Source organism: Periophthalmus magnuspinnatus, chromosome 16, assembly GCF_009829125.3.
Source record: "Periophthalmus magnuspinnatus isolate fPerMag1 chromosome 16, fPerMag1.2.pri, whole genome shotgun sequence".
Lineage (NCBI taxonomy): Eukaryota > Metazoa > Chordata > Actinopteri > Gobiiformes > Gobiidae > Periophthalmus > Periophthalmus magnuspinnatus.
In genome coordinates this window covers 9,440,278-9,467,935 of record NC_047141.1, presented here as the reverse complement: position 1 = coordinate 9,467,935, position 27,658 = coordinate 9,440,278, and the positions used below count along the sequence as shown (strand labels likewise).

Here is a 27,658-nt window from a genome sequence, read left to right as displayed (position 1 = left end):
AGCTCTGATGCTCCGTAATTGATTTTCTCCTGCGCTAATGATGCTGTAACATAAACTTTGATAGTCCAGTCATCATGGCTGTTAGGAGGAGCTGTTCCCCGTACGAGCCCGAAAATGGAGCAACCAGTAATAGGTTGTGTTCACATGATGCTACAGCGTTTTTCACCGTTCATAGTTTATAATTGAGGCAGAGATCAGGTCGTAGACTTACATGGTAGAATTAGACATGTACTGAACAGATTTTAATGCAGATTTGTTAATGATATTTTGGCTTAAAGTGCCTATACTTGATACCGACCGATCCCAATGAACAAACTGAACAAAATTAATCCAAATGTGTGTTATTAACTGTTCCTTATCCTTCAAGTAACTATGAAACTGCACTGTATAGGAAAAACATTTTAGGACAACATTGGCTCGTTTACTGACATTTATCGGCTAAAACGATGTCTAGAGAACTATTCCCAATCCAAAATTTCTTTTCGTATTAGTGCCAATACCAAGTCCCAGTACAATATTGGCGCATTGCAAGTTATAATTGGCTTTTCTGTCCACATAAAACATTAGATTCAAAAAGCAAGTGGAGATATACAAAACCAAGAGGTGCAATTGTTGTGAGTCGAAAGTATTTTGTTAGAGACTTGGTCAACAAATCTGCCATATTGATAATGAAGTTTCGAATTTGTGGATACTGTTTGGCGTTTCCAAAACAATGAATCACCCAGCGGCATATTGGCCCCTGCCCTCCACCTAAAATTCTGACCCTAAATACTGGAAAGCTGTGAAAAAGCCTGAACCTGAGACCTGAAAGAGCGCTATTGTAAAGGTCAATAAACGGGATCCGGCTTATAGTATGGTAGACTGAAATAATTTAGTGTGCAAGCTGTGTGCGTGCGGCCAAGCTGCGATCCTGTCAGGGTGAGTCAGTCGACAGCTCTGTGAATTGGCTCTCTGCGGGGCTCACCTGGGGCCCCTGGAAACCCCTGCATTCACTCCGTTCACGCCAATGCTTCCTGACCATAGCGCTTTTATTCCACACGCCATCTCCGCTTTACATCGGCGTCGCCACAAAAGCCACCTGCCACACCTCGTTCAGCCGCGTCCGCTCGCACAAAGTCTGTCAGGCGGGTTTTCGGTTTGGATTTTGTTTGTTAGGTTTCAATAGGCATCACTTAGAGGAGTGGCAGAGACTTCCCATTGAGTTTCCATAATATCCTTTTTTTTATGTCGTTGAAGATCTTGGACACACTTGCAACTGAATCACATGGTCCCTCACAATTCGATACGATACATGGCTCAAGATACGATGATATTACGATCTGGCGGTACAAGGCATTTGGTGCAATATATCGATTATCACAACAAATCGTTTCCTGCTCAAAGTTAATATGAAATAATACTCTTTTTAAGGATCAAATGTATTGCAAGTTTCCGTCATCTAAACAAGCAACAAAATCATAACATAATTTCAAAATAATTTACTAAAATATACCAAAAAAATGCTCGTGATGACATATTGATAAGCAGCCCATGATAACAGTGTACATAGAAGTGCTGTGGGTCCCTCAGTGCTGTTACGTTCCTGTGAAAACATGGCCGGACGCTGAGATCACATTTCTTTAGTTTATAAATGTGTGTTATTTCAGTTCCAGCTAAAGGCTTGGAGGATTCTCGGGAGAACGGATAGAAAAGTGGAGTAGGACAGGCACAACAGGATACACACAAACTAATGAGCTCTAAAGGAGTCGACAGTGATATTTGTGTCTTAGAGAGACTGCGAAACTGAGGAATTAATTATTACTATATCACTAAAAAGGCTGTTTCTACTCTCAGTATTACTATGTTCAACATGGCGGGTACAAATGTGTTAAAAAAAATGAGCTTTTTTGAGCTTTTAGCCATGTTATACTGTTGTCTTCTAATCAAAAACATACCTGAAGTTGTAGTTTTGGTTCATTCACAGTTGTTACATTAATTCATCAATCTAAAAAATGTTCTAAAAATGCTCTGTTCACATTTGGTTAGTTTTGTTGTGTCACAGGTAAAACTTCAGACTTCTCCTGTGTAGTTTTTAAGCCCATAAACCATCGGTGGACTCATTCACTCATGTGATCAAATTGTGTACACAAGGAATGCATGGCTCTATTAGCATAGTATTCACATGGGATAGGGACTTAAATTGGCTCTGTGCACAGTGATAACCGGGTAGTTCCAATCAGAGGGACAGTCTGCATGACCATTAACGCCGTAATATAATGTATGAGGTTTTTGCCAAGTCGCGCTAAATTCACAAATCCTGACAGATCAGTCGGTGGACAGAGAACTGCAAGTGTATGTCACTGACAACGTGTTAGAGACTCAACAATGAGGAGAAAGCTTCACCGCTTTTGTAAACACTTCTGTGTTTGTAAAAGTACGTATTTGTGTGTCAAGTCAATGCTAAGGCTAACTTCTATTAAAATCTTAAATGTAACAACAAAATTAAATTTGTTCTAAGGACGACCCAGTTATTTGTAGGTGTAGATTATTTCAGTCAGTGGTGTTATTTAACTATTTATTAGGCTCCGTAGTTAGCATTAGCATTAGCCCCAACACACAAAGATGTACCTTTTTATAAGCACATAAGCTTCATCTGGTGTAGTTTTCCTCACATTTGTAAGGCGTTTAACACGTTGTCAGTGACATCCACCTGCAGCTCCACGTCTACTGCCTGATCTGTCAGGATTTATTGATTTTAGTGCGATTTGGTAAAAACCTCCTAGACATTACATTACGGCAGAAATGGTCGTCCATAATGTCCCTCTGATTGGAACTACCAGGCGCCATTTGTGCACAGTCAATTGTTTACTTTCCAATTGTTCCATTTCCATTTTCGAGAGAGCTCCAACAAAAAATACCTCGTTAGAGACCGAAATGTAGTTTATAAAGTATATCTTCCAATTGTAGACATTATTTTAAGGGACACAAAGACACAGGAATGCATTATGTGTTTTATATGTGACTATGCAAACTATAATGTCTGACCATATATTGATGGTACTCCCATGAAAATATTTGACTATCTGTTAAGTTTAATGCCCTAACTATTTGTTACAAATGAGATGATGCACCAAGATTAACCAACTGCAGTCAGAGCTCCAGAAAAGTTACATAATGCTCCTTTAGGGACATCTTTGCCAGTTAATTTCAGAACTGGCAGTGAATACACACACTACATAACACATAGTCGTATCAGAAATGGCACCTTTTTGGCCATTTTCATCTTGGATTTCAGTCCAGAACCCATGCATCAATATTAACATAGTGCAGCCAGACCTCCACCTGGAAGCCTGAATAATGGATGTGTCTTTGATTCCGTGTGCTCCAGTAGCCCGCTGTTCTGGGCCCACGCTTGTATGTGATTCACTGTACTTTCCCTTTGGTACCGAGGAGACGGATGAGGGCCACTGATTGATCCGCATGGCACAGACATCAGTCAGCCTGACAAATGGTCGCCCTAAACTTGGAAAGTCATTACGGAGGCCTTGGCAGGAGCGGAGCTGTGGGCCGTACCCCGCTGTTTTCCCAGAGGCTCGGAGCTGTGCCGATCGGCGCGCGGATTTGCCATCGCAGTGGGTCTTAGCGGCCACATTGTCACCAGTAGCCTGAAATTTGAGGTCATGGCATCACCAAAGTACTACAGATCGTTTCTTCATCCAAATATATTTCCAAATGAGATTGTTGGAGTAAACCCTGCTCTGACCAGGGAGTTCTGTTGTGTCCTTAGGCAAGACACTTTATCCATCTTGCCTATGTATGAATGTTGTGAGAGTGAGTGACTGTGCCATCGCCCCTCCAACCTCCACTAGATTGGATGAATAATGTGCAAAATTGAGCATTTTTGCGATTAATGCAATGTTACTATTAAAATTAGGGCTCGGCAACATGGCAAAATGATCTCGTTTTTCTTCATACAGGTGGTCATCCATTTTCGATTTTTTTTCTTTTCAAAAACTAAATTTTAAAATGGGTTTCAGCATTGATTTCATGAACGCACAAGGTAGACTTTTACACTTGGTCATTTAACACAAAATACAGCCCAATTTCTTCGTCTGAACCCTGCTCACAACCAGGAGGATTAACGGATTGTAGACTTTTCCATTAAAAACCCTCAACCATATCTAGACGATCTTGATCTTGATTAAAATTCACTTAATTGAAACTTAAATTAATAGAACTCCCATGGGCTTTGGCTGTATTGGGTAGAAGATTGAGAGGCTGTGGAGGCTGATGTTTTAAGCTGCTGTGGTGAACTTGGGGCGGGAGAGGGTTGCAGCACTTAACCAAAACGAATGAAAGAAAAAGAGATTGTGCGTTTACAAGATTGAGAGTCCAATTAGTTTAGAAGCAAAGGTAGAACGCTCTAATTGCCTGGCAACAGCTGACAGGTGACAGGAAGTAGGATCAAAGCAGAAATGCAGTATTTTGAACTGACTTTCTGACTCCACAACTCGCGAACTATTGTGAACTCCCAGTCAAAGTGCTATATTTAGTCCATCTGTGTTTACGTGCAAAATTCTGCTGCCAAGGCTCATTCCAGGAGCCAAAGTCGTTCAAATTGACCCCAAAGTGAAAACTATCTGGCTCGCGTTTTTTTTGGCTCTGATCATTTTTCATACAAACTGCTGTTAATTGTGCTTTAATTTTTAATACGAAAGTGTTTTTGGCTCCCACGTCGGCTCATTGGGCCATCTGGAAGCCATTTTGTGAAGTACTTATCCATTATGATCGGATATGAGTGATTGGCCAAAAAGCAGTTGACATGTTTACTGGATAGAGTTAGTGAATGCCAAAGCGAATGTTCAAATGACTCTGTACCAGATTTTCCCCTCCATGTGTTTGAATAAAATTGTCTCGTCCCATCAGATATATCATATAAGCAGCTCTTGAAGTCAAAACAACACTGCCGTATACTGCCTACAGCTATAAGTGTGGTATTGTCTTTTAATCAGGAAGTGCACATTAGCATGCTAGTTGTTGTAAGCAATTCTGCGATGGGAAAACTCCGCTCTGGCCTCTGAAAGTTGTGAAAAGCGTTTAGAAACTCATTGCGGTGGATAATTAGATCGCTCGGAATGCATGAGGTAAGTGAGGATAATCAGGACGTTCACATTAGCATGCTAGTTCTCTCTGATACTTGCGAAAAGCACTTACAAACTCATTGTGGTGAAGAATTAGGATGCTCGGAATGCACAAGGTAAGTGAGGAATAACTTTGGACCACTGCAAAAAAACATGTTTAAAATGAATGAATTGGTATTTATTTAGAAACCATGTTATTGTTTGATAATCAGGAAGTGCACGTTAGCATGAGCTCTGAGACTTGTGAAAAGCCTTTATAAAGGACTGTAAACATCAGGTACTGCGCCTTTAAGCACATTGTATCTGTAAATTGCATTATTCCAATTCTTCTTCTGGACAGAAACCAACTGTTTAGAATTGGAAACAAATGTTACGTCTTATCTAACAGAACTAGGTGAGAGGCTAATACCTAGCAGTCGGTCAGGTCTCCGAAGCGATCTCCAATTCCAAGTGGTGTTCATTTAGCCTTTGTTTTATCAGCTGTATTTGCAAAGGAAATCTCTCTTTATTTTCCTCCAAACCAAAAGAACAACTCCGTCGGGAAGAGCAGAGGAGGGAGGGAGAGAGAAATATTAGCCTGTCCAAACTTGGTGGCAGAATTTGGCAGATAGTCTTGACTGTAAAACTAAACCAAAGCTACTCGGGGATGTTTACAGGGCTCCGCGAAATGAGGCCACGGTTTTGGAACCTGTCTCTCAGTGAAAATAAAGAGACGATGGAAATGGATGCAACGCAAACATTTACACAGAAACATGATGTGTTGGATACATTTTTGACAAATACACGGAGAATTGGATACTCGTTTATGGGGAATTGGGGTCGCGACTGTGAGTTTAAAAAAGTGTGTTTAGACTCTTGATTTTCAAACTTTTCACTCCACATAATTATTCATTTAACCGTGCGTACATTAAAGGCGCTGTATCTGAATATTAATGTTAAAAACACATCAATTACTATATAGAGTTTGCAACTAATTCCACACAAACTTCATTCTGAGCACCCAAATGATTTACCGCAAGTGTATAAGCGCTTTTCACAACTCTCAGATGTCAGAGCGGAGTTTTACTGACACACATTGGCATGCTAACAATGCACTTCCTGATTTTCAAAGGCGAAACTGTTTTCTAGATCTAGGGGGTACACACAGGCCTGTCACGATAATACTTTTTGAAGTACGACGTATTGCTGAAGAAGATATAGACGTTAGACACAATGGCTGGACTTTCCCCCTAAAAAACAATTCTATATGTACAGTATTTTTAATGAACATGAGCTGCAATTAAAAAAATCACTTAATGAGCCTTACAAATTATTTACTCAGCCCTCAAGAGCTCAAATGTATTCACAGTGCAGAAAAATAACCAAATGTTCAAAGAAAAAGCATCCATGATAGCTATTAACCCACAAAAATAGTTATATCTAGGCCTGTCACGGAAACACATTTTGAATTTCGAGTAAATATAGTCAATAAACGATAATACTGCAGTTAATTTATGCCACTGAAACAAAAACCCAATAAATAAACAGCAGAATAAAACACTTAGTACTTAGTTTGCATCTGTAATGAGTCATAGACATTATTAATTCAACCTTTTGCAGCTTAAATCTTATCATATAACAAAAAAATAACCAAAAATGTCTGATTAGTGCAAAGAAAAAGTACACATGATAAATACTGACCCCAAAAAGTATTGTTCCACCTTTCATATACTGAACCATGAGTCAATGTAGTTATTCTTGGCACACAGCGGTCTCATTTTGTCTGTTACAGTTGGTTTGTCCTGGGTCAAAATGCACTTTCTCAACTACATGGACAGACATTGGGTACAGTCATTTTAAGAATTACAGTAACGGTAATCTTGTAAAAGTAGCTATTTGTGGGGAAAAAACATGACATGATATTGCCTGTACCTTTTAAATAGACATATTGTTGAATGCGAACCGCAAAGGAAGCGACTGTCAGTGATATAAAGTGGTATCAGAGATGTTGTTGGAGGAGAACCATGAGGAAACAACTGACTGTGACTATCTCAAGTGCAGTGCAGTGCGTTAGGTAAGTGCGGCTTTGGTTCATTCTAAAACATGTTATGTCAAAGTAAAAGTATTTTGAACTGTTTTACTATGGATCAGACCTGGACAACTAAGTTAAATCTGTCAACCGGACAAAACGTTGTAGGAGTGAAGACGTTTCACTGCCCAGCTTTAGTTCTGGTCTCCCCAATTTATAATTCTATCCTCAGACCCAAAGTAAACAAAGGAAACAAAGAGCAATTGAGCGAGCCAGTAGGGCCATTAAAGTTTGAATGGAGGTTTTTTAGGGCTGAAACCATAAACAATAGCTGTTTACAGTTTCAGTGTAGTTGGCTCCTCCCTTCAGACAGATAAAAAAGTGTCCACCAGCAATCTGACCAGAACTGAAGTGTCCTGGATGAGCAGCGAAACGTCTTCACTCCTACGTTTTGTCCAGTTGACAGATTTAAACTTTGACTTTCACTAAGTAAAACTGTATTTATTCCAGACACTAAAAGATCCAAGCTATGCCCAGGCCCAACTAAACCTGCTAAAAAAGTTAAACTTATCTAGCTCAATGGAGGCAAGGAGATGGTACCAAAGAGGTTACAGGTCTAATCTGTGAACAGGCGACACCGGTCATAACATACACACGCAATAGTGTTTTCCAATGATACAAGCTGGTGGCATACCCTCCTCTAGAACAGTTACATAGAGCACCTTTAAAACCAATGTGCTATTAAACTGCAATATTAAAAACAGAGTTTTGTGAAATGGATTTTAGTTGTTTTTTTTTTTTTTACATTTTATTTTATTGTTATTGTTATTTTAATGAAGTTTCAACAATCCCAATTTACTCTTCTCCATGACAGGCAGTGTTGTTTTAAAGCTCCAGTGATAATTCCAGTGTATTTCTTGTGGGCTGAGCCTTGAGCCGGGTTGTTTGTGAAGTTCACAACTCACGTTTGACACCTGAGTGACTGACTTGAGCACACTGGGAGAATGCCGCCAGACAGGAAGTTCTCCGATCACTGAGTAGAGATAGCACGTGGAATGTGGCCCCTGCGGTCTTACCACATCTGAAGACTACTACTACACTGGGTTTTAAACTATCGCTCACTCTACTACGATCATCACATGGGAGTTACTGTTCAACACAGGACTTTACTTGTTTTCTGTAGAGACGCTTCCCATTTAAAGAGTAAGTGAATGATTTTGTTGAATTGGTTTGGTTTACTTTTCACTACTAGCACAAGAAATGAATAGACCATAAAATTAACCACAAAAAGGCAAGGATTTTACTTAATACTAGGAATCAGATATTGGTGATTGGATGAGATTCTCCAGATATATCGGTATCGGTTTGATGTGGGAAAATATCGATGGCAAATATTGGCTAAATTTGAACGTCTTATTCCCAGTTTGTCCTCAGTGCCTCAGATTTGTCTGTTTTGAAGGTGGTAAAAACTCCTAGATATAGTACTTTTTGTTATGATTTTAGAAAAGTTAACTATAACACAACATACATTTGTGGTCCTTGGATGGATTTTAAAATCTTAATATCAGTATCGGTAAATATTGGCCACAACGGTATGACAAATATTGGAGATCATATCGAAAAAATAAAATAAAAATCCATATCTCACTATCCTCTCTTCATACCCATTGTTCGTGAGATTACACTAGATGTTTGTGTCACTTTAAGAGATAATTTTTAATATTTTTGATTATAGAACATACTCACTATTCCAATTTTGCATATTGCCATAACAATCATTGCGATATTATACATTTTTATGCATGTCTCACCTCTGTTTTTAAATTCAAGTGTGTCGGGGTTTGTAATGGTCTCGGTGTAGTCCTTGTTGGTCTTGTTTAGTCCTAGTAAGTCCTCCTTGTGTCCATTTTTAGTCCAGTGCAGTTGTTGAGTGCTGGTTTAAACCCATTTGAGTCATGGTATTGTCTGCCGGATTATACTAGGATTAAACCAGACAGACAAACATGACGACCAAAGCTGGCGAAAAGTTTGACCCATGTTTAAACCTGGCTTGGTTAAACTCTGGATTTGGGCTGTTAATCTCTTGGTTTTGTTTTTGTGTGTATACTTGTGTGTTGACTTGTGGTTTTATTATTCTGATGCAGCTCAAGATCGTTCTAAAGCTATTCAAGAAAGGTGCGTTTCTGTCCTGTGAATGTGAACTATGGGCCTGAAAGAGTGCGTTCTAAATATATTCTTTAACATTTTGAGTATCTCTATCATTTAGATCTCCTGATAAGTTAAATTAAAAACCAGTTCTCCTGTTTGCTGGGATGTCGTGCTTATCTAAGACCCATTGTTCCCATTATTGTTCGACTAATAGTCTGTTAGGTAAAACAAACCTCTATCTCCTGACTTGTTCCGCGTTTGACCCCATCTGTATCTCTGTATTTTAAACCTTTTAGTTAATATACGTGAGTGACTTTATAAAGAAACTGCACTTTTAAGAGTAGTTTTCAAACTCATAATGGAGCAAGTTTTGGTTACTCTTTGTGTTTACAATACGAAGTGATTTGAACATTTGTATTTCTTGCACCTTTCCTTCAGATATGATTTGGTTTGTCTCATTTTTGTGTCTATCCTTTGATACCAGATATTTATTTTTTTTTGCATTATGTAATAAATTTCCCTTTCAATTACAATTAACTTCACTACATCTACACAGTTACTCCTACATTTACTTTTGAAGTCGTTTCGCCAAGTACTTTTTTAATCTTGAGTCATTTCTTGGACCACTATTTTCTACTTCTACTTGGGGAATATTACTTTGAGTACAATCTTTGGTTACTCACCTCTGATTGCAAAGCCCCTATCGATGGATGTACACATTTATCGCAGATTTGCCACAAGCTCAAATTTCATCTCCGGTCTAGATATTCAGTTTTCCAAATGTAAACTAAAGTAAACATTTAAGAACTTAACAATTAATACATAAAAAATACATCAATCAATCAATATGACTTAGCCAAGCGTTAAGGCTGCAACAATTAAAGGCCCTGTACCCATTTTTTTAATTTTTCCCCCCCCCCCCATGCATTTGAGCAAAATGTGTCTTACCCCAGTACAGATATATGGTATAAGCAGCACTTGGCATCAAAATAAGTCTGTCTCCATCTAATTATTTATTATGGCTGTTGTTTAGCATTACTGTGACGGCAAAACTTCGCTCTGGTGGAAGGTTCTAGCAAACCCCCTGCTGATGGACACATCCATTTATTGTGGATTTGCGACAATCTTGAATTTCATCTCCAGTCCAGCTATTCTGTTTACCAAAGCTGCATGCCTTGAAAAAAACACAAAAAAAAAACAGGAAGCTGGCAGTGTCGATGGAGAAAGAGGCGCCTGGTTGACACGGCAACGGGAGCTCATTATCTGGTGGTCTATGCCCATCCACGGCGCTCCATTGACGGGCGCCCGGGGAGAGTCGGGAGGCAGACGGATGGGCTTTCACTCCACAAAAGAGCGTAGGACAGGAGGGAGGAGGAGAGAAGTGACACGTCGGCACTCTAATCCCGGATTACCTGTCTGCGCACGCCGTATTCCACTGCAACGTCTGCATGTTCAACACCAAGACCGCAGCTGTGAATGCCAGTCTGTCTTTGGTGAAACACAAGGAAATTGTATGCAGTGTCAGAGCTATCAACATCTTTACTAAGAGCTGGGATGCAGCGTCCAATGGGCACTGTCCAAATCTAATTATAAAGCGTTTTGTTTGCCCAATAATCAGAAAGTGCTGCTCAGAATGCGTACAGTAAATGAGGAATAACTTTGGACCACTGCAAACCGTTTAAAATGAACTAGTTTTGCTTTTTAGGATGGGAAAAATCGGGTATAGCAGCTTTAATCAACTAATCCTGACAAGTCGACTATACGAAATTATTATAGTTTTTTGTAGTATTTTGATAATCGTAACAGTTACCTAGACTCTAAAACACATATATGCCTCACCAGATCCCAAAAGTTCCAGTGTGGTCTTAAGAACACCTCTTTTTCCGATCCTGGAGGTTTGAAATATTTCAAGAAAGGTTTTGAATTGACTGTTCTGAGAAAGGTGGATCCGCCATTACCTGAAGTTAAGTTTGGGCGCTGCCATCCGAACGCCATTTTGAACAAAGCGCTCCTCGTTGCTGGGCAGAACTCGCCGATCATATATATTCATATATATAGATCATATATTATAAGACCTTTTTCTTTGTGAATATTGTGGCATTATTAAATCAACTGTACATTGCGACTTTTTAAATATATAATCAACCAAATAAAAAATAGTAATAATCGTTTTAGTAGTCGTCAAATTGAAATTTCTCTACTTTTTCTACTTGTCTACTGAAATATTCGTTGGTTGCGGTCTTTACCAAGTGTGACCTTTGAACCCGGACAGAAAATGCAAAATGCTGCTTTGAGAGTTAGACCAGCCAAGTCCCTTCCCACACCATCCATAAAATACGACAGACGGCCATCTTAACTTGGGACAGCCGCTAAATTGTATAACAGGGGTCTCAAATACAGAACACATCTACTCTCGAAAATTCCCGTAATCTGCCATGTTTGTATTAACACGAACACGCCTGTCAATGCCAGTTTGATGTCTTTGGTGTAAAAAAATAAATAAAAAAATGAAATAGACGTAGAAAACCATATGCAGTTTCGCTTCATTCAGTATCCGTCACTAAACCCCATCTTCAAGCTGTGACAGAGAAAGCGTTCCTTTGATGGGTATAGGAGTATTTGTGTCACTATGAACCGCGACCCTGTGCTATTCATATCTGGTCCGGTCTGTCAGCCTTCACGTCTGGTACATTTTAGATGTGCAGATATAGTTTTAGATCTGTCAGCCACTATTGTTCCTGTTGTCTGTTGACGTCAAAACGGCGGCCAGGTCGGCTCATCAGAATCTCAGTAAAGAAGTGTATTAATGTATTTTTCTCTTGGCTGGTGTCAAACGCTGATAATTCTATTGAAAGAAATGTAATTGTTGTAGAAGCAAACAGACGTTACAAGATAAGATTGCTGTATTTTGAACTAAGAGCACTGAGCGGTAATGATTTTATACAAAGAAAGAAAAAAAATACTGGTAACTACAGAGCTGCTTTTACAATAGAGATGAATTGCCGTATCATTTCTAAAGACCATTCAAAATGCCATCATCAAAAATGTTCATAATTCTGGGATGAAGGCGAATGAAGGCAAGTCGGCCATAATACACTTTCAATTAGGCCTGTCATGATAATTACTGCATCGACTTGTTCAAAATATGGAAGCTGGAACAATATATTTTGAGGCTCAGTATTTATCGTGTGCATATTTTGCTTCAATATTGGGGAGGTTTCTGCTAATTCTTATGTAATACGGTAAGATTTGAGCTGCAGAGGGGTGAAAAAGGAACTTCCAGGTTGGCTATTTATTTGTTGTAGCTGATGGTTTTTAATGATTATGTATTTAAAAAAAAAAAAAAAAAGTTTACTGGGATTTTATTGTTTCGAGTAGTTTCAATGTTATCGTTTATTGTGATATTTCTTTGTAGCCATTTATCACGCTTCAAAATTTGTTATCGTGACAGGACTACTTTCAATGGTTAACTGATATTAGATCTATGGTCTATATCGATCTATGGTTAAAAACAAAAAAAAAAAAGTCACAAAAAAGTCCATACTGTGTGTAATATGTTAAATGAACTGTTGTATTTTGGAGAAGGTGCTCAAAGTACAGTTTAGAAATGGGCCGTATTCAGACCTGGGTCTACAGGGGTGCAAAATGGTGCATCACAACCTCAGTTAACATTTGCACCCTCGTTTCAGGCGCCTAAAATCATGAAACTTAATGGAAGCGTATTATGTCTCCACCACTTTTAAACTCAAATGCCTGAGTCAGTTCACGTTAAGCAATGCAGTCAGACCTGGGTGCAGACCAAGCTGTGTTATATTGTAAAGCGAATGTTTTGGTCTCACTGAATGTTCTGTTGTACAGTTGACCTTTCGCGGCCTCGCTGTTTCGCAGATTTTTTTACTGCAATTTTACACGCTTTTTTACAGTGTATGAACGTGCATTGTGTTCTGCGTCCCGATTGGCTGAGGGACTGTAGACCATTGTTCATCAGTCTCCTCCGTGTCGTGTCTCCTGTACAGCACAGAATGCGTTCAGCCAAATTTACATAAATGTTTGATCGACACTACAGCGGAGCAACGCCAGGACGAAGACACACGGTCAGAAGAACTGAAATACACGTGAGTCACTATTAATTAATGAAACAAGAGAGAAATGAGAGAAATGTGAGAAAATGTTAATGCCTGTCTGAGAAAAGTGTATAGTGTGTGGTGAGAGGCCTTAAAACATATATAATGTTTCACCTATTGCGGGTTATTTTTAGAACGTAATCCCTGTGATAAACGAGGGACGACTGTATTTCCAATTTTTAAGACGCATTATGTAACTTTTCATGTGAAGGGTCTGTAACCTGCTGGTCTTCATGAATATGCTATTGTTTTGCCTAAAATGTTTTACGGTGTGGCTTTAAATGTATCTATCCCCATGCAGACAAGCAGGTGGCACCACTAGGCCAAGTTACTGATCAGATGTGTGGAAAGGCGACCCCTCAAAAGGCAAAGCTCTCGATTTACCGGTCAGTCTATGGTCCTGACCTCACCTATGGTCATGAGCTTTGGGTAATGCAAACATGAGGATCTCAGTCACACGGGAGTAGAGCCGCTGCTCCTCCACGTCGAGAGGAGCCAGCTGAGGTGGCTCGAGTGTCTGTTCTGGATGCCTCCCGGGAATGCCTTGGAGAAGATGGAGGAAGTGTCTGGGGTTAGGGAAATCTGGGAGTCTCTGCTTAAACTCTTTCCCCCGATAAGCGGAAGAAATGGACGTATACAACTGCATTGTAATAATTTTTTTCTTATTTATTTATGTATCTTTATTCATACTGGGAGAGCCCAATGAGAGCACTCTTTTTTCATGAGCACCTTTTTTTCAAATACAGATAAAATGCAAACAAAAACAAATACATAAGTCCATTAAAACGGGCGCAGGTGTGAGTATAAATGTTTGGTGCCACAAATGCAATTTAATAATCCGGTGACAAAGTACCCAGTTTTGCTCGCCCTTGAAATATATTCCTTTCCTTATTACCATTTTCTGTGGGCTGCTTAATCAGTCGCACAGATCCGCAGTACAGTTTTGTTTACACTCAGTCTAGCCGTAGCTTAGCGCTCCTTTCGTTGACTCGAGGATACATATCTCCTTACGATAATTGTGTACCGTGATTCCGCCTGCAGTCTCCCGGCTCACTCGCGGCAGCCATACTTCAGGTCCTATTTGACACTTTGGATGGAGGCCAGACTGCGTCGCACCGCTCCAGGCTGAGATGACAGAAGTTGACAGGCAGCGTTCTCGGGGCTAATGGCAAGCTAGCATTATGATTAGGCAAACATCTAATTATGGTTCTTGCAAAATGTAAAGCCTGACATTCTAATTTCCGACCAAAAGCGCGGTGTGTGTTTTCTGTTCAGATTGGCGTCATAGGTTTTGTGTTTGGGGGGGACGACTGGCACTCGAATAACCTTTCGAAGTTTCGGGATTTGACAGATGGATTTGCAATTTGCGATCGCGGAAATGGCTGTCCGTCAAATTATGCTAATCTCGTGTAAACTGAAAAAGGGGCTTGACATTGATTTGAAAACATACAAACATTATATCCTGGACAAAGATGTATGTGTTTTGACTGTTTTTCATTATGGCGCAACAGAAGTTATAATCATTTTAATCTCTCAAATAGCAATGGGTGGTCCCAGGGATTTTTTTTTTTTTTTTTTTGATCAAATGTAAAGTAATAGTGTGACAAGTATTGCAATACCAATGAATTTTGTATTAAAATGCATTGAAACTCCTACTATGACAAATGTGACCTTGCTGGAAATATTTTTTGAACCATCCCAGTTTGAACTGATCTAAAATGCAACTGAATACTAAATATTTGTGCAGATAATCTGAAAAAGAACAAAAAAAAAACAAAAAACGAAACAATGCATTTCACAAATTTTAAGTATTGCTAGATATTTTTTTTCCCCAATTTTTAAAAACTTTTTTGTTTTATTTCTGGCATTTCTTCAGTTAAACTTGTATTTATCCCACATATGCCCTGTAGGTTAACTCTGTTTACCTTTTGCAATATTCCATTTCAGTTTTTTTCTCTAGTCTCAAATTTGACCTTGTCCAGCTTGTCCGTTCCAAATCCGACCCTGTCCAACTTGTTAACTTGCATTTCTAACCTTTTGAGACTCTTGTTCACTATCCCATCCTGCCCCATCACCATTTTCCAGCCCGTATAATGCTAGTGACACTTTTCAATTGAACCGTCAAAACCAGTGACGCGCCGTGGACAAATAGAATCCCGAGAGCAGCAGATTGAATAGAGCATATGAGCAGACAGTGGTGCGTCAGGCTAATGCTAGTCTGTGGGAGGAGGACAATGGCGCTGATTGTAAAACAGGAGCGCGTCAAAAAACAACATACGAGTGTCTTTGTCAGGGCTTCATCGACTCACCAGACCACGCAGTGCACAGACAGGCTCGGAGAATGCACCTAAGTGTGTGTCAGATATGCACCGCTGAAAATGGGATTGGGTGCTAAGTGGAAATGGACATAAGGGGCGGTTGACAAGCGCTAGAAAGATGGGTATTGTTGGTTGGATCATTGGTGGTGTTGGTCGAAATGTTGCTATTTTGTAAATGAAATCACTGGTGATCCATGTGAGATGAGGTGTGGAAGAGTTTTTCATTTTTTGCTGGTTGGAAAAAAAACTTTTATATATTGCTCAACGCTACCATATGTAAGAAGATTACAGTGTGAAACCCTCTTCCCCTCCTCTCACCCGGCCTTTGTTCAGACTGACCTGTGCTTTTTTCTTCTGTCAGGCCAAGACTGGCATACTATCAGACAGATAGACAATATAATTACAGATAGTAGCTTTAAAGTGCACCTAGAAATAAACTGCAAGTTGTAGCCTCCAACTATTTTTGTGGATTATTATTTTAGAGTATTTTTGAGATATGTACCCATTTCATTATTTAGTAAGGTTTTTGAACTACTGTACTATGGCCTTGTGGCATCAGCTGTTTGTACTTTATACTAGAAAAGTTACATGGTGCACCGTTTAGGCATGAATATTTACTTGAGTACATTTTAATTGCGTTAGAGTAGACATATTAACAAAATTAACCTTTCAGGGCTTTTAACCATTTTATAGTTGTTTAATCTCGTATTTTCAAGATGTCATATTACCAATCGACCCCCCGTTTTCACCACCACCGGGATACACCCACTGCTCTGCATTCACTTTGTTCTTCAATTCACTGTTAACTAATGCAATCTGCAACTATTGATATGAGGGACCGACAGCTCCATGGCTTTTTGTTGTGATGATGTTTACGGCAACGTCAGTTCCCACTGGGTACAGCAGTTTTCTAACGCAGGAGTCAGTGTACTTGTTTCTTTAATTAAGTTATTTTAGATAACTATCATGATTTAAACATGCAAATTATAACATAATGATCCACGGGTGTCATAGATTATTACTGAGGACTTCATGGTCTGGCCTCCTGCTGGTGCCCAGAGTCAGGACTAAACATGGGGAATCAGGGTTTCAGGGTTTGTTTTATGCAGCTAAAACCTGGAACAGTCTTCCTGAAGGCTCAAAATGGTTCTGTGCGTATGACTGAAAGGTTTTTATTCTGCACTCTTCTCTTAATTAATTTGTATTTTTATTTATTTTTTTCTTAATAACTACATCTTAATTAGCCTGAATGAAGCATGAGCAAACACTTAACTCATAATGAACAAAGTGCTACCCAAACACTGCAGGCACGGCCCGTACGCTCTTTTACAACTCACTGCTTAATAGAGACCTGCACTCAGCCGACTGGCGGTGTCAGTGAACGTGGCGTCGCTGCTCTCTGGGTGATTTATGAGCCCACTGCGGGACTATTACGTTACAGGCCGCACGTCCCGATAAGGGCGCCCCAACACCAAACGAGCAGGCGTTTGCTCTGAATACCCCGGCACCACGATAAAGGAATTAAACACAATCTCATTATGTCTAACCCGCAGCTGTTGCACGTCTATTAGCCCACGCCTTCACAGTTGGCAGAACATTTACAAGGAATACTGATATTAAAAGTGTTAGCATGAATTTGATTGCATAAACAGTGTGCTGCTCCTGTTGTGTTGGAAGCATCCTTCAGTGAGGTGACTAGAGAGTCGAAGAGCTCTCTGGTGAACAGCCCAAACATGTCCCTGTTAGCAGAATTAAGACGTAAACTCTTTGGGTACAGTGTCACGTTTGTACTTTTATGATGTTGGTTTATGGTTTAATATTAAGCTCTTTTGTACTGTTAATAAAAGGTTAACTTAAAGCTGAAGTATCAAACTTTTATTCAGATTCAGGCGACTTTATTATTCCCACTGGGGGCAATTAGAGCAGTAAAAAAACACAGACAACCAAACATTCAACACAAGGAGCAATTTTGAACAAAGAGGAGCTCTGATGTCAACGAAGCACCCAGTGAAAAGATGTTTCATCTACATAGAATACATATTTAAAAGGCGAATGGCAGTAGGAATAAATAGTTTCAAATACCTATTCGTTTTGGAATAAGGGACAACATGGTGATGGCCTGAGGGCAATAAAAATAAAATATGACTCTGTGAGCCAAGAATCACATTGGCTGTTTGTAAATTAACGTGAAGCTCATGTCTCTGCTGCACTCCTGTGCTTTTAGAACCGATTTTAATGACAGAATTCAGACTGTTCTTGTCTTCTACAGAGAGGCTGTTAAGCTAGTGAATACAAGAAAAACATACCATTGACTTTTAAAGAAAAATCAGCCCACTACATGATGTATTAGCTTGTGCTCACCCAAACGAACCATTTGGTCCAGTTGGTGGAGGTGGGCCAAAGCACGGTACCAGCCTGGTCAAGCCAGGATAGAAGATGAGAGGAAAAAGTGAATGAAATCTGCTCCAAAACTCACAGCGCATCCACGCTCACATTCAGTAAGGACTGTGGCGGAGACAGAGCTTTTGAAGCCTCATCTCCTGTTGTCCTCGCTCCTTTACACTGTTGTTTAATCCATAAACTCACGGATGAGCATATCACAGTAGGACACATATCTGCTTTACTATTTAAGAGATGTTTCATCTCACTGGTCTTATTTTCGCCGCTAAAGTGCTAGCACTGCTACGCGACATACACAAGCAGCACCATATATAATGACGTCACTGGGGTGCTGGGCACTAACTGGAAAACATGTTATTTGTTGGAAACTTGTAAGAGCGAGCCATATGAGTCACTATATGACACTTTGGGATGGGCTGATTGACTCTGCAGTGGCAGTTCACTTTTCTGTCTGAAACTGAAGAAAATGCATAAAAAAATATTTATTTTTGCAGTATAGAAGTGAGCTACACAGGTGCTTTACACTTAATTATTGTAATCAGCAGTGTTGTAATTGTTTTGTCTTGGATAGTAAATTCTATTCTTTGTGAATATTAACGTGTGTGAGATGTGTGACTTTGTAATACATGTACAGGAAGTATACTAGAAATGTATTACATGCATAACACAGGGGTGGGAATAAATAAGTATTACTTCATCACACTCTTTTGAGCAGATACTTTAGTCTGGAGACATGTTGTACATGTGATACATTCAAAGTGTATTCATGCTTTTTTTTTTACTTTCTTGGACATGTATTAAACATTATACTAGATCAATGCTCAAAATGAATAAATCAAACACAAAAAGCTGTTGTAAAGCTGTTCTAGTGTCTATCATTCTTGTGAGCTCTCCACATGCGACTAATAAAATGAGTACATACTTCTTTCATGGTTTGAAAATCAGGTAGCCCAGCTTTTATAGTGGACGTTAACCTAAAAGTGAACCTACATCATAAGTTTTCTGAGAGATGTTATTGTGTTGCCTGGAATGTTCCAAAGTGTTGCATCAATATATTTATCTTGCATTTATTCAATTTCAAGCATTTGTATGGCCAAAAGTACTTGGTTTGGTGGCATCACTTTCTTGTCTCCGTGGATGTACGTTGTATGCCATACTGTGGAACATTCCATGAAGAAAAATGCATGGAAAAAAACAAAACAAAAAAACACCTCTCAAAGTTGCTGACTAAATGGCTTTTTAGGTACCAAAGCTACAACTTAACAGCTTTTTTTTTTTTTTTTTTTTTAAGTAAGGCCTTTGAAAACTTACGATCTGAGGGGATTTGTGTTTCTTTTATTCAGTGTAAAGTTTTCAGAATGTCTCTCTTCCGAACTACGAACGAGCTGAAAAAGTCTTAGGATTTATGAGTACCAAACCCACAATCTACTTTTTTAGGAGTAGATTCAGTCAGGAATATCACCATATCAAATGTTAGTGCTTGTGAGAAGAAACTGGCCACATAATTGTGAATAATCAGAAAATGTTGCAAATAACTGTGAAATCCTTGGTAAAACATATCTAGAGTTCTTTTGTTTCATTCACCCTTTATTATTAGTCTGCATCTCCAAAGCTCAAAATGCTCTGTTCCACCTTGTGACGTCACGAAGCAATTACATTTCCATGCACTTACTGAAAGTTATTTTAAAATATTTGTCTGATGCAAGGAGTTGAATAGAAATAACTTATTTTTGCATCTAAAACTTCTAGAAATTCTTATATTTTGCCGATAACAGTTGATCAATGTTGACATCCCTAGTGTTCGCGCTCTGTTGATGTTTTTGTTCTGAAATCTCTGTTAGCCTGAAACCGCTTTGTCACAGATCGGTCCTTTTGTTATTCCATCCAAACTCGGGGCCAGCTCTGTCACATTATGATTCTGCGCTGACGGGAAGGCTGCCACTAGCATGCACCTGCGATCAGCAGCGCCACCTCCAGTCCTCCTGATTGAGCTCGTCTTTGTCCGCGGCACAAAAAGCACGCTCCGTCGAGACCGGGCCCTGCCAGTCTCTCCGCGTCCGCCCTTGGATCCTCGTCCCTGGGAATGCTCAACCATTTGCTTGGCAGGATTGGAAGGCAAGAAAAGCAAAAGTTCACTCTCGACAGGGCTGTATTCTTTTAGTCCTTTAGTCGATTAATCAGTGGTATCTTAGTTGACCAAAATTAGTTTGTGTTGGTTGGTTTTATTGAGATTATAAGGATTTATGAGACTACAGCAGAAAGGAGAAGTTGTCGAGTTAGCTGGAATTTTGGCATTTTTTGGTATTTATGTAAAAAGGCAGATTAAACTTATGATTCTCAAGTTTAATCTTTATATAAATTCATTGTTTCGCAGTACTTTTTCCTGCATAAAAAGTGTTTTTTTTTTATGCAGGAAAAAACAGTTTGGAGACCTTTTGCCAATCAATTAGGTGTCTGTGGTCAACCTAAGAATTTCTTTAGCAAATCGCAAAGGCTGCAGTTTTTTGAAGTATCATAATTTCCTCAACAAATGAGAAAATGTCCAGTCTTATTCTGCATATAAACTACTAACCTTCTAGTTCTGTGCAAACATCTGAAATGTGTTGTGATTTTTATATCAGTCAGTTCATATTTCAGTCTTTTTTGTCAGTTCTTCTGGATATAAAATGTGAACTTTGAACAGCATCCTATTATTAAAACATATTGCAAACCTAACCACAGTCGCAATGCTAAAAATAGATTATGAGCTCACACCGCAAAGCTCTATGGGATACCCCCTTAGACAGACAAATGCTAACACAATGACCTCCTTATTTCCACTTCTAAAATTCTGTGTTATTAACTTGATTTTCCTACACAATTTCTGGTTTCACAGAGAGTTTTAATGTGCTGGATTGTCCAAGGTTGTGACATCATCTGTAAAGTGGGCGATTAGGTGTTTTTCCCCAGATTGTTCACCCCTCGTTCACTCCAACCCCAAAGGCCAGCTGTTGGGCGGGAGACGGCGCAACAGGGTATCAGGCGTTGTTGAGAGCATTATGGAGCAAGGGCGGGTCGGGGTTGCGTTCAGTCAGCACAGCGGGGGTCCCTGTGCTGGAAGGGCAGGCGGCTGGGAGGGTGCGGGTCTGAGATGGACGAGTACAGTTTGAGGGTCGGACAAGTAGCAGGGACTGGCAAAAATACCTTATGCAAAATATTGATCACGAGAACCAGAATACACACTTACCCAATAGGAAGATGGGAGTTTGGTCACTGGTTAATCTCTAATCCACCTGTCAATCACGCCCATCTGAGCTCAGTCAATCAGGAAAATGTGTTCGCAGTCCATATCAAAGCAAATATGGGTGCTTACAACGGGAAAAAATATACAGGAGACTGATAAACATTGCAGAATCGACGAGAAGCACTAAAACACTGTTAACCTGAGAGGAGAGAAATGTGATTTTGTTCAAAATGATAGTTGACCAATGTGCTGTATATATATATAGTACATAGTACACGTATCATTCTAGACCAGTTTTACGATGAAATGCTTATTTTGGTCAAATTTTAGCATTGGTTTAGTCCTGGTAGAGTTGTCGTTTTGACTAAAAAGACTTGTTTAATATTCTACGCTGTCACATATTATGCATGTCTCATTTCATGCAGCCAATCTGGCATAGTGACATTATAGTTAACAAGTCAGTAAGTACGCCATTTGGAATAGCCAAGTATGGGTCCATTTTCAAACAAACTTTTTTTTGGAGAATTCTTAAATCATTTTTATCTCAACCTCAAAGTACCACGTTGATGAATTCTCTGCCACCGCTGTCACACTGAACCTTGTAAAATATGAACGAAGGATTTTGGCCTGCCTCTGAGCTCAATGAAAGAGAAAGGAATTATTAACGAGTCTAATATTCCACTTCACCCCTCCAGAAGTCCTCTCTCCTGACAGCCACCCATCTCATTGTCAAACATAGTGACGGGCCCGGCCTAATTATCATTCATGGGAGAAGAGGGCAGGAGATAAAGGGGTCCGTATGGTGGCCACGCTCCCCTCTGTTCCAGCTGCCATCCCCAATAGCATTTTGGTCCAAACACTCCAATGGATGTGTACAGGGCAGTGCATCAGATGTAATGGATTCTTTGTCATTCTGCAATTAGACAAATGGCTGCCCTCTATGAGCTTCCCAATCAATCTTCTGGTGCCTAATGTTTGGGAGGGAAAAAAAAGTCTCCAAGGACTTGAAGGAAGATTTGTAGTTTGGTGATATGCAAGGCTTGAAACGACAAGTTCTGCATGAGTTGGTAGCGGAAGTGGTAGTAATGGTAGTAGTAATGGAAGCACTGGCAGTAGCAATAGAAGTAGTGGTAATGGAAGCAGTGGTAGCAGTAGTTGAAGTAATGGCAGTAGTAATGGAAGTAGTGGCAATAGAAGTTGTGATAATGGAAACAGTGGCAGTAGTAGTGGAAGCAGTGGTGGAAGTAGTGGCAGTAGTAATGGAGGTAATGGCAGTAGTAATGGAAGCAGTGGTAATACAAGTTGTGGTAATGGAAACAGTGGCAGTAGTGGTGGAAATAGTGGCAGTACTAGTGGTCGTCGAAGTAGGGGCAGTAGTAATAGAAGTAGTGGTAATGGAGGTAGTGGCAGTAGTAATGGAAGTAGTATTAATAAAAGTTGTGGTAATGGAAATGGTGTCAGTAGTAATGGAAGCAGTGGTACTAGAATTTGTGGTAATGGAAACACTGTCAGCAGTAGTGGAAGCAGTGATGGAAGTAGCGGCAGTAGTAATAGAAGTAGTGGTAATGGAAGCAGTGTCAGTAGTAGTTGAAGCAATGGTAGTAGAAGTGAAGGTGGTGGCAGTAGTAATAGAAGTCATGGTAATGGAAGCAGTGTCAGTAGTAGTTGAAGCAATGGTAGTAGAAGTGAAGGTGGTGGCAGTAGTAATAGAAGTCATGGTAATGGAAGCAGTGATAATAGTAGTGGAGGTAGAAGTGTGAAATATTACCGCAAGGTTCAATCAACGTACGCTACTTTTCCATAATTTGCTTTACTCTGGTAGTAGCGGTGGCTGTACCTGTTTGACATCTCTGAAGCTAATCATAGTTGGGTCTTGTTAGTACTCGGATGGGAGACTGCTGGGAATACCAGGCGACACGGGGGGGCAGTAGTAGCTCTAATGGAAACTGTCATTGTGTCCTTAGGCAAGACACATAATGCAAATTGCCTAGTATAAATGTGGTGTTCCCGCCAGTCTACCCCAGGATGTTGTGGCCACAGAAGTAACTTATCATCACAGTAGTATTAAATGAATAATGCGATGGGAAGCTCTTTGAGTTTCTGCAAATAAAGCCAATGCATTATTAGTAGCGGTAGAATGCTACTATCATATAATTTTCTCTGCTTGTAAGTATTTTTAGTATGGTAGAAACATTGCAAAATATTCAAATTGTCCCAGTAACCTCACAATGTAAAACAGCTATACCATAGAGTTGTGGATTGTGAGTTTTTACTAAAACCTCTACACATTTACCTCATATTGGAATACTTACCTGTTGAGCAAACCCTTATTGTCGCCATCTCTCCTCAGGTTTGTTATTTCCGTAGCCTTTTCCCTGTCATGCTTGCGTCTCCCGGTGCAAATGAATTCTGCACGGTCCTATTCGAAGGCTTTATCCCCTCCGAAAGAGCCACGCTATTTGTGCTTTGGAAGTGTGGGCGTGTAATGATCGGGCCGACTATGTGCCAATTAGACTGCAGCTCGCACAGTTCACACGCACGGCTGCCATAGCACTTGTTGGCAGCCTACTTTTGGAGAGAAGAAAGTCAACACTCATTTGTAAAAAGTGGCTATATTTTTATCTCCGTAGTGTTTTTTGGCCCAGGGTTTGGGATTACTGGACTGCTCATTTGAGTATGAACCGAATATTTGTGAAGGTGGATATGAAAGGACACATTATGCATCATTTTAGTTTCGTTGCTTTGGGTTGCTTTGGGATTAGCATTTTCATATTTCTGGCATTTGTCTGGTGTTACGTCCTTCGGCAAGACACTTCACTCACCTTACCTTTGTGGTAGTAAGCGTACTATCTATATATCTATATCACATAGCACAGTATCTTCGAATGTAAGGCTGATCTACAGGGAGTTAGCAGCAGCAATTTCTTCTGTGCCCTCAAAGCAACACTGTACAACTTTCTGCAGGATATTCCACTAGCATAATTCCATGGAAACCATACTTCAGAACCTTCTCCATGGTTAAAATAAGAGTCACGTTTGTGAAGGTGCAGCATAAAAAAGTCCATTTACAAGACCTGTTGCTTTCTTGTTTGAGGATAAAAAAAAAAGAAAAACATGGCCATTATCCAGAGCCTCATATACGGAACATAGTGATTTTCTTCAACTATCGAACAAGCTCCATCTTTGCTTTTTTTGGTAATTTGAAGTGAGCACGGGAATAAACACAGCATAAGGAGGACAGTTGTAGTTCACGTTTTTGCGATGACTCCAAAAGTGTGTATTAAGACTTGTACAGGAAATGCGAGCCTGTACGGTTCTGCAGCAGCCATCTTGGTTTCCACTCAAAGAAAGGATGCATCTTTTTCCACAAAATAAAAACAAAAAAGTACATATAATTATATTTATAGAATCATTATAATTGCTTGACCCAGGGCACTAACAATTGTAATAATTTTTAGTTTTTTTCTGATTTTTTAAAACACCACAGATGATGCACTAAACGCGTATAACTGTATACATTGTACCGCTCCACCTTTCCCATTTGTTTAAATCCCGTAAATGCCACATGATCTCACTCTCCAGCCCGTAGCTGGTTAAACAACATTCTAATCAACAGCAAGCAGAGTCCCGCGGTTGTTTTCCAGATAGCAGCAGACATAAACGCATTTGAGAAAGAGCGAGAGAGGGACAAGGGCAAAGCGTTCTGAAATGAAAAGCCAGTCCAGAGCTCCCACTGCGGTCACTGCTGCTCACTTGATTCCATTTGCCCGTCCGCAGATGCATCTCAGAGGGAGGCCGGTCGGGGCTACTGTCGGTTATTAGGCTCTGTAAAATAAATGGATTTGCACCAAACGCCCATTTAATACACAGCGCTCTGGTAAACGGCCGCCAAAACAGGGCCCTGAAGTATCCTGGAAAATGCATGCAAAAATGGAAGATGGTAGAGTGTAACAAATAGGGCTGGGAATCACAGGATCACTTATTGAATTTCACCATATAAGTTATTTTGTTATTTGACTTGCGTACCTATAATGCTGTGAGACTTTGTTTTGGTGTATAAAACCCTGTGCATATCGATATAGCAGCCCACGATGACGATACTGTATCACCGGATATACTGCCACTATATAGTTATATATTTTTGCACACCCCTAGTAACAAAGTGGCAAAGATAGTGGTGAAATTTCAACCTATTTCAAAACTAAGGAAGTGTTTTCATTAATTGTGGTATAAGAATTTGTATTGATCTTTTCCAATACCACAATTATGATAAAAACACTTATGACAATGGAATGTGAATTTCAACATTAAATTGTTATTTTTGTGCTATGGATATGTTTTGCTCCCGCATTTGACCCATCCTTTTGCTTGGGGAACCTAACTAGAGCCATGCAGTCTGTTCACCCTCTTATCCAGATGTTAAAAAGACATATTGTGCGTTTGTGCATCATTATGTAATATTTTTGGACATTTTTAATTAAAATATTGATCTAAAATGACTTAAGAAAAGAAAAGAAATAAAGAAGTCCGTTATCTTCTGGGTTGGAAAGTTGCAGAGCTGATTTCCGTTACTCAAATATGCAAGAATCACGCTGAATGCAACTTCGAGAAGGTAAATGAAAGGAGGAAACGACTACAACATGGTTAAAAGCTCTAAAAAGTTGATTTTGCATAATGATCTGGAGCTGATTTTGTTTCTTGTAGATTTTTAAGGTTGAGTGAAATCATAGATTCTGGTAGAAATTAAAATTGCACACCTCAAAGAAGAATCAAAATGATTGTTAGAATGATTCCTCTAAAATAGTGAAATTCTTTTTAGACTTTTCAGACCAAGCCACATTTATAGTCATAATGGTACCTTTTAAAAGAAATTGCAAGTGTTGAATTGATCTGTTCTAAAAAGCTTCAAAATGTTGAATGTCTTTGAAACTTATGTACTTTGAAAGCAGACCCAAAGGTACTGTTTGCATAATACTAGTGCAGATTTTAAAAGAGAAATGTTTCGACAAATGATGTATTTGAGAGTAGATCTGCAGTATAGTTTTCTACAATAAATATTCCATTCAGATGTTGTTTATTGACATTAAATAAAGAGTGAGCTGAACTGTATGAATGTAGTCAAGTGTTCCCGTGAGGCTACTCAAGTGTCTTAAAGGGGAAATATTATGTACAATTGACTCTTGTGAGATTTTAACCATGTTCTAACTGTACTCTTTCAACATCATCTTACTCAAAGTTGTATTTTGATTCGAGCATGTATGTACAGTCCTGTATTATCCAGCATTTGAGGCTTGAGTGCTCAGAAAATCTGTTTTCACTTAATCTACATCTCCACCCACGGCTCTGAATTTACTTGAGATAATTCAGAAACATGTAGGGTTTAAAAGAAATATGTACTGCCGATTTTCAGAAAACAACAAAAACACAATAAAAAGATTGTGATGATGTAACTTCCGAATCCGACTGGCAACTTCACAGCTAATGTCTACCTTTTTTTTTTTTTTTTTTTACAGAAAGTCATGTTCCTTATTCATCTAACAAGAAACAATTCTTTCAAAAATGTATGTTTAACCATGTAGTTACCAGTCACAGCTAAAGCTAACCTAACCTAGCCTAGCATCTTACCTCAACCTCATACACTTTGCCACACTTACTTTTAAACGACTGCAGTTTAACGCGAGGTTTGTCGTTGCTAAGGATTAAATTGTAAACATGTTCAAATATCCACAACTTAAGGCACTAAGTAGCGGTCACACCACGGCACTGTTGATCACTTATTATGAATAAAAACGCTAAATAAATAAAACAAATTCAACTGTTATTGTGTAAAGTTGCTAGCTTTAGCCATTTACCTGAGCTTAAGCTGTTAAAAGAGCGATTTGTTCCACATTTAAGATAAAAACAAGTAATCCAGTCCATTTGCATGAAATCCAGCTCGACAAAAACGTGTATGGTTATTATTAGTACATAAATACATGTGTGCCAGTCCAATTTGATCATTATTTATGACTGAAATCAACTTTTCATCAGAGTTTAGCCTTTAAACTTTTTTTTTTCACCCAGACGCCAGAGTCACATGACCTGAAAGTAGTGAGCTGCGTGTCCGAATCGCTCTATGAATGAGTGCACTATAGAGTCTGCTAAAGAATCCAGGCCTAAGTAGTGAGTGAGGGACTTATCGACTAAGAGGGAAATGCAGACACAGCCATTGTTTTTAATCAACCTTGGACCCGGACGTGACATCACACTCAACAATCCTGTGAAGAAGCAGAGCATATGAGTTCAGTCAATGGACCTGTGTCTGTTTCATATCGATA

At 39.4% G+C, this 27,658-nt stretch overlaps 1 protein-coding gene across 5 annotated transcripts in view; it reads left to right on the top strand.

Annotated features, from left to right (window-relative positions):
• sema6e (sema domain, transmembrane domain (TM), and cytoplasmic domain, (semaphorin) 6E) overlaps positions 1 to 27,658 on the top strand; it is a 278,709-nt gene that overhangs the window by 91,547 nt on the left and 159,504 nt on the right. Inside the window, exon 1 of one of the 5 annotated variants that reach the window (XM_033980525.2) lies at positions 13,272 to 13,391. The exons of the other annotated variants lie outside the window; for them this stretch is intronic. The gene's annotated coding sequence lies outside the window, so the exon portion shown is untranslated. Of the gene's footprint in view, positions 1 to 13,271; positions 13,392 to 27,658 lie in introns of those variants that run through there. 5 annotated transcript variants of the gene reach the window in all.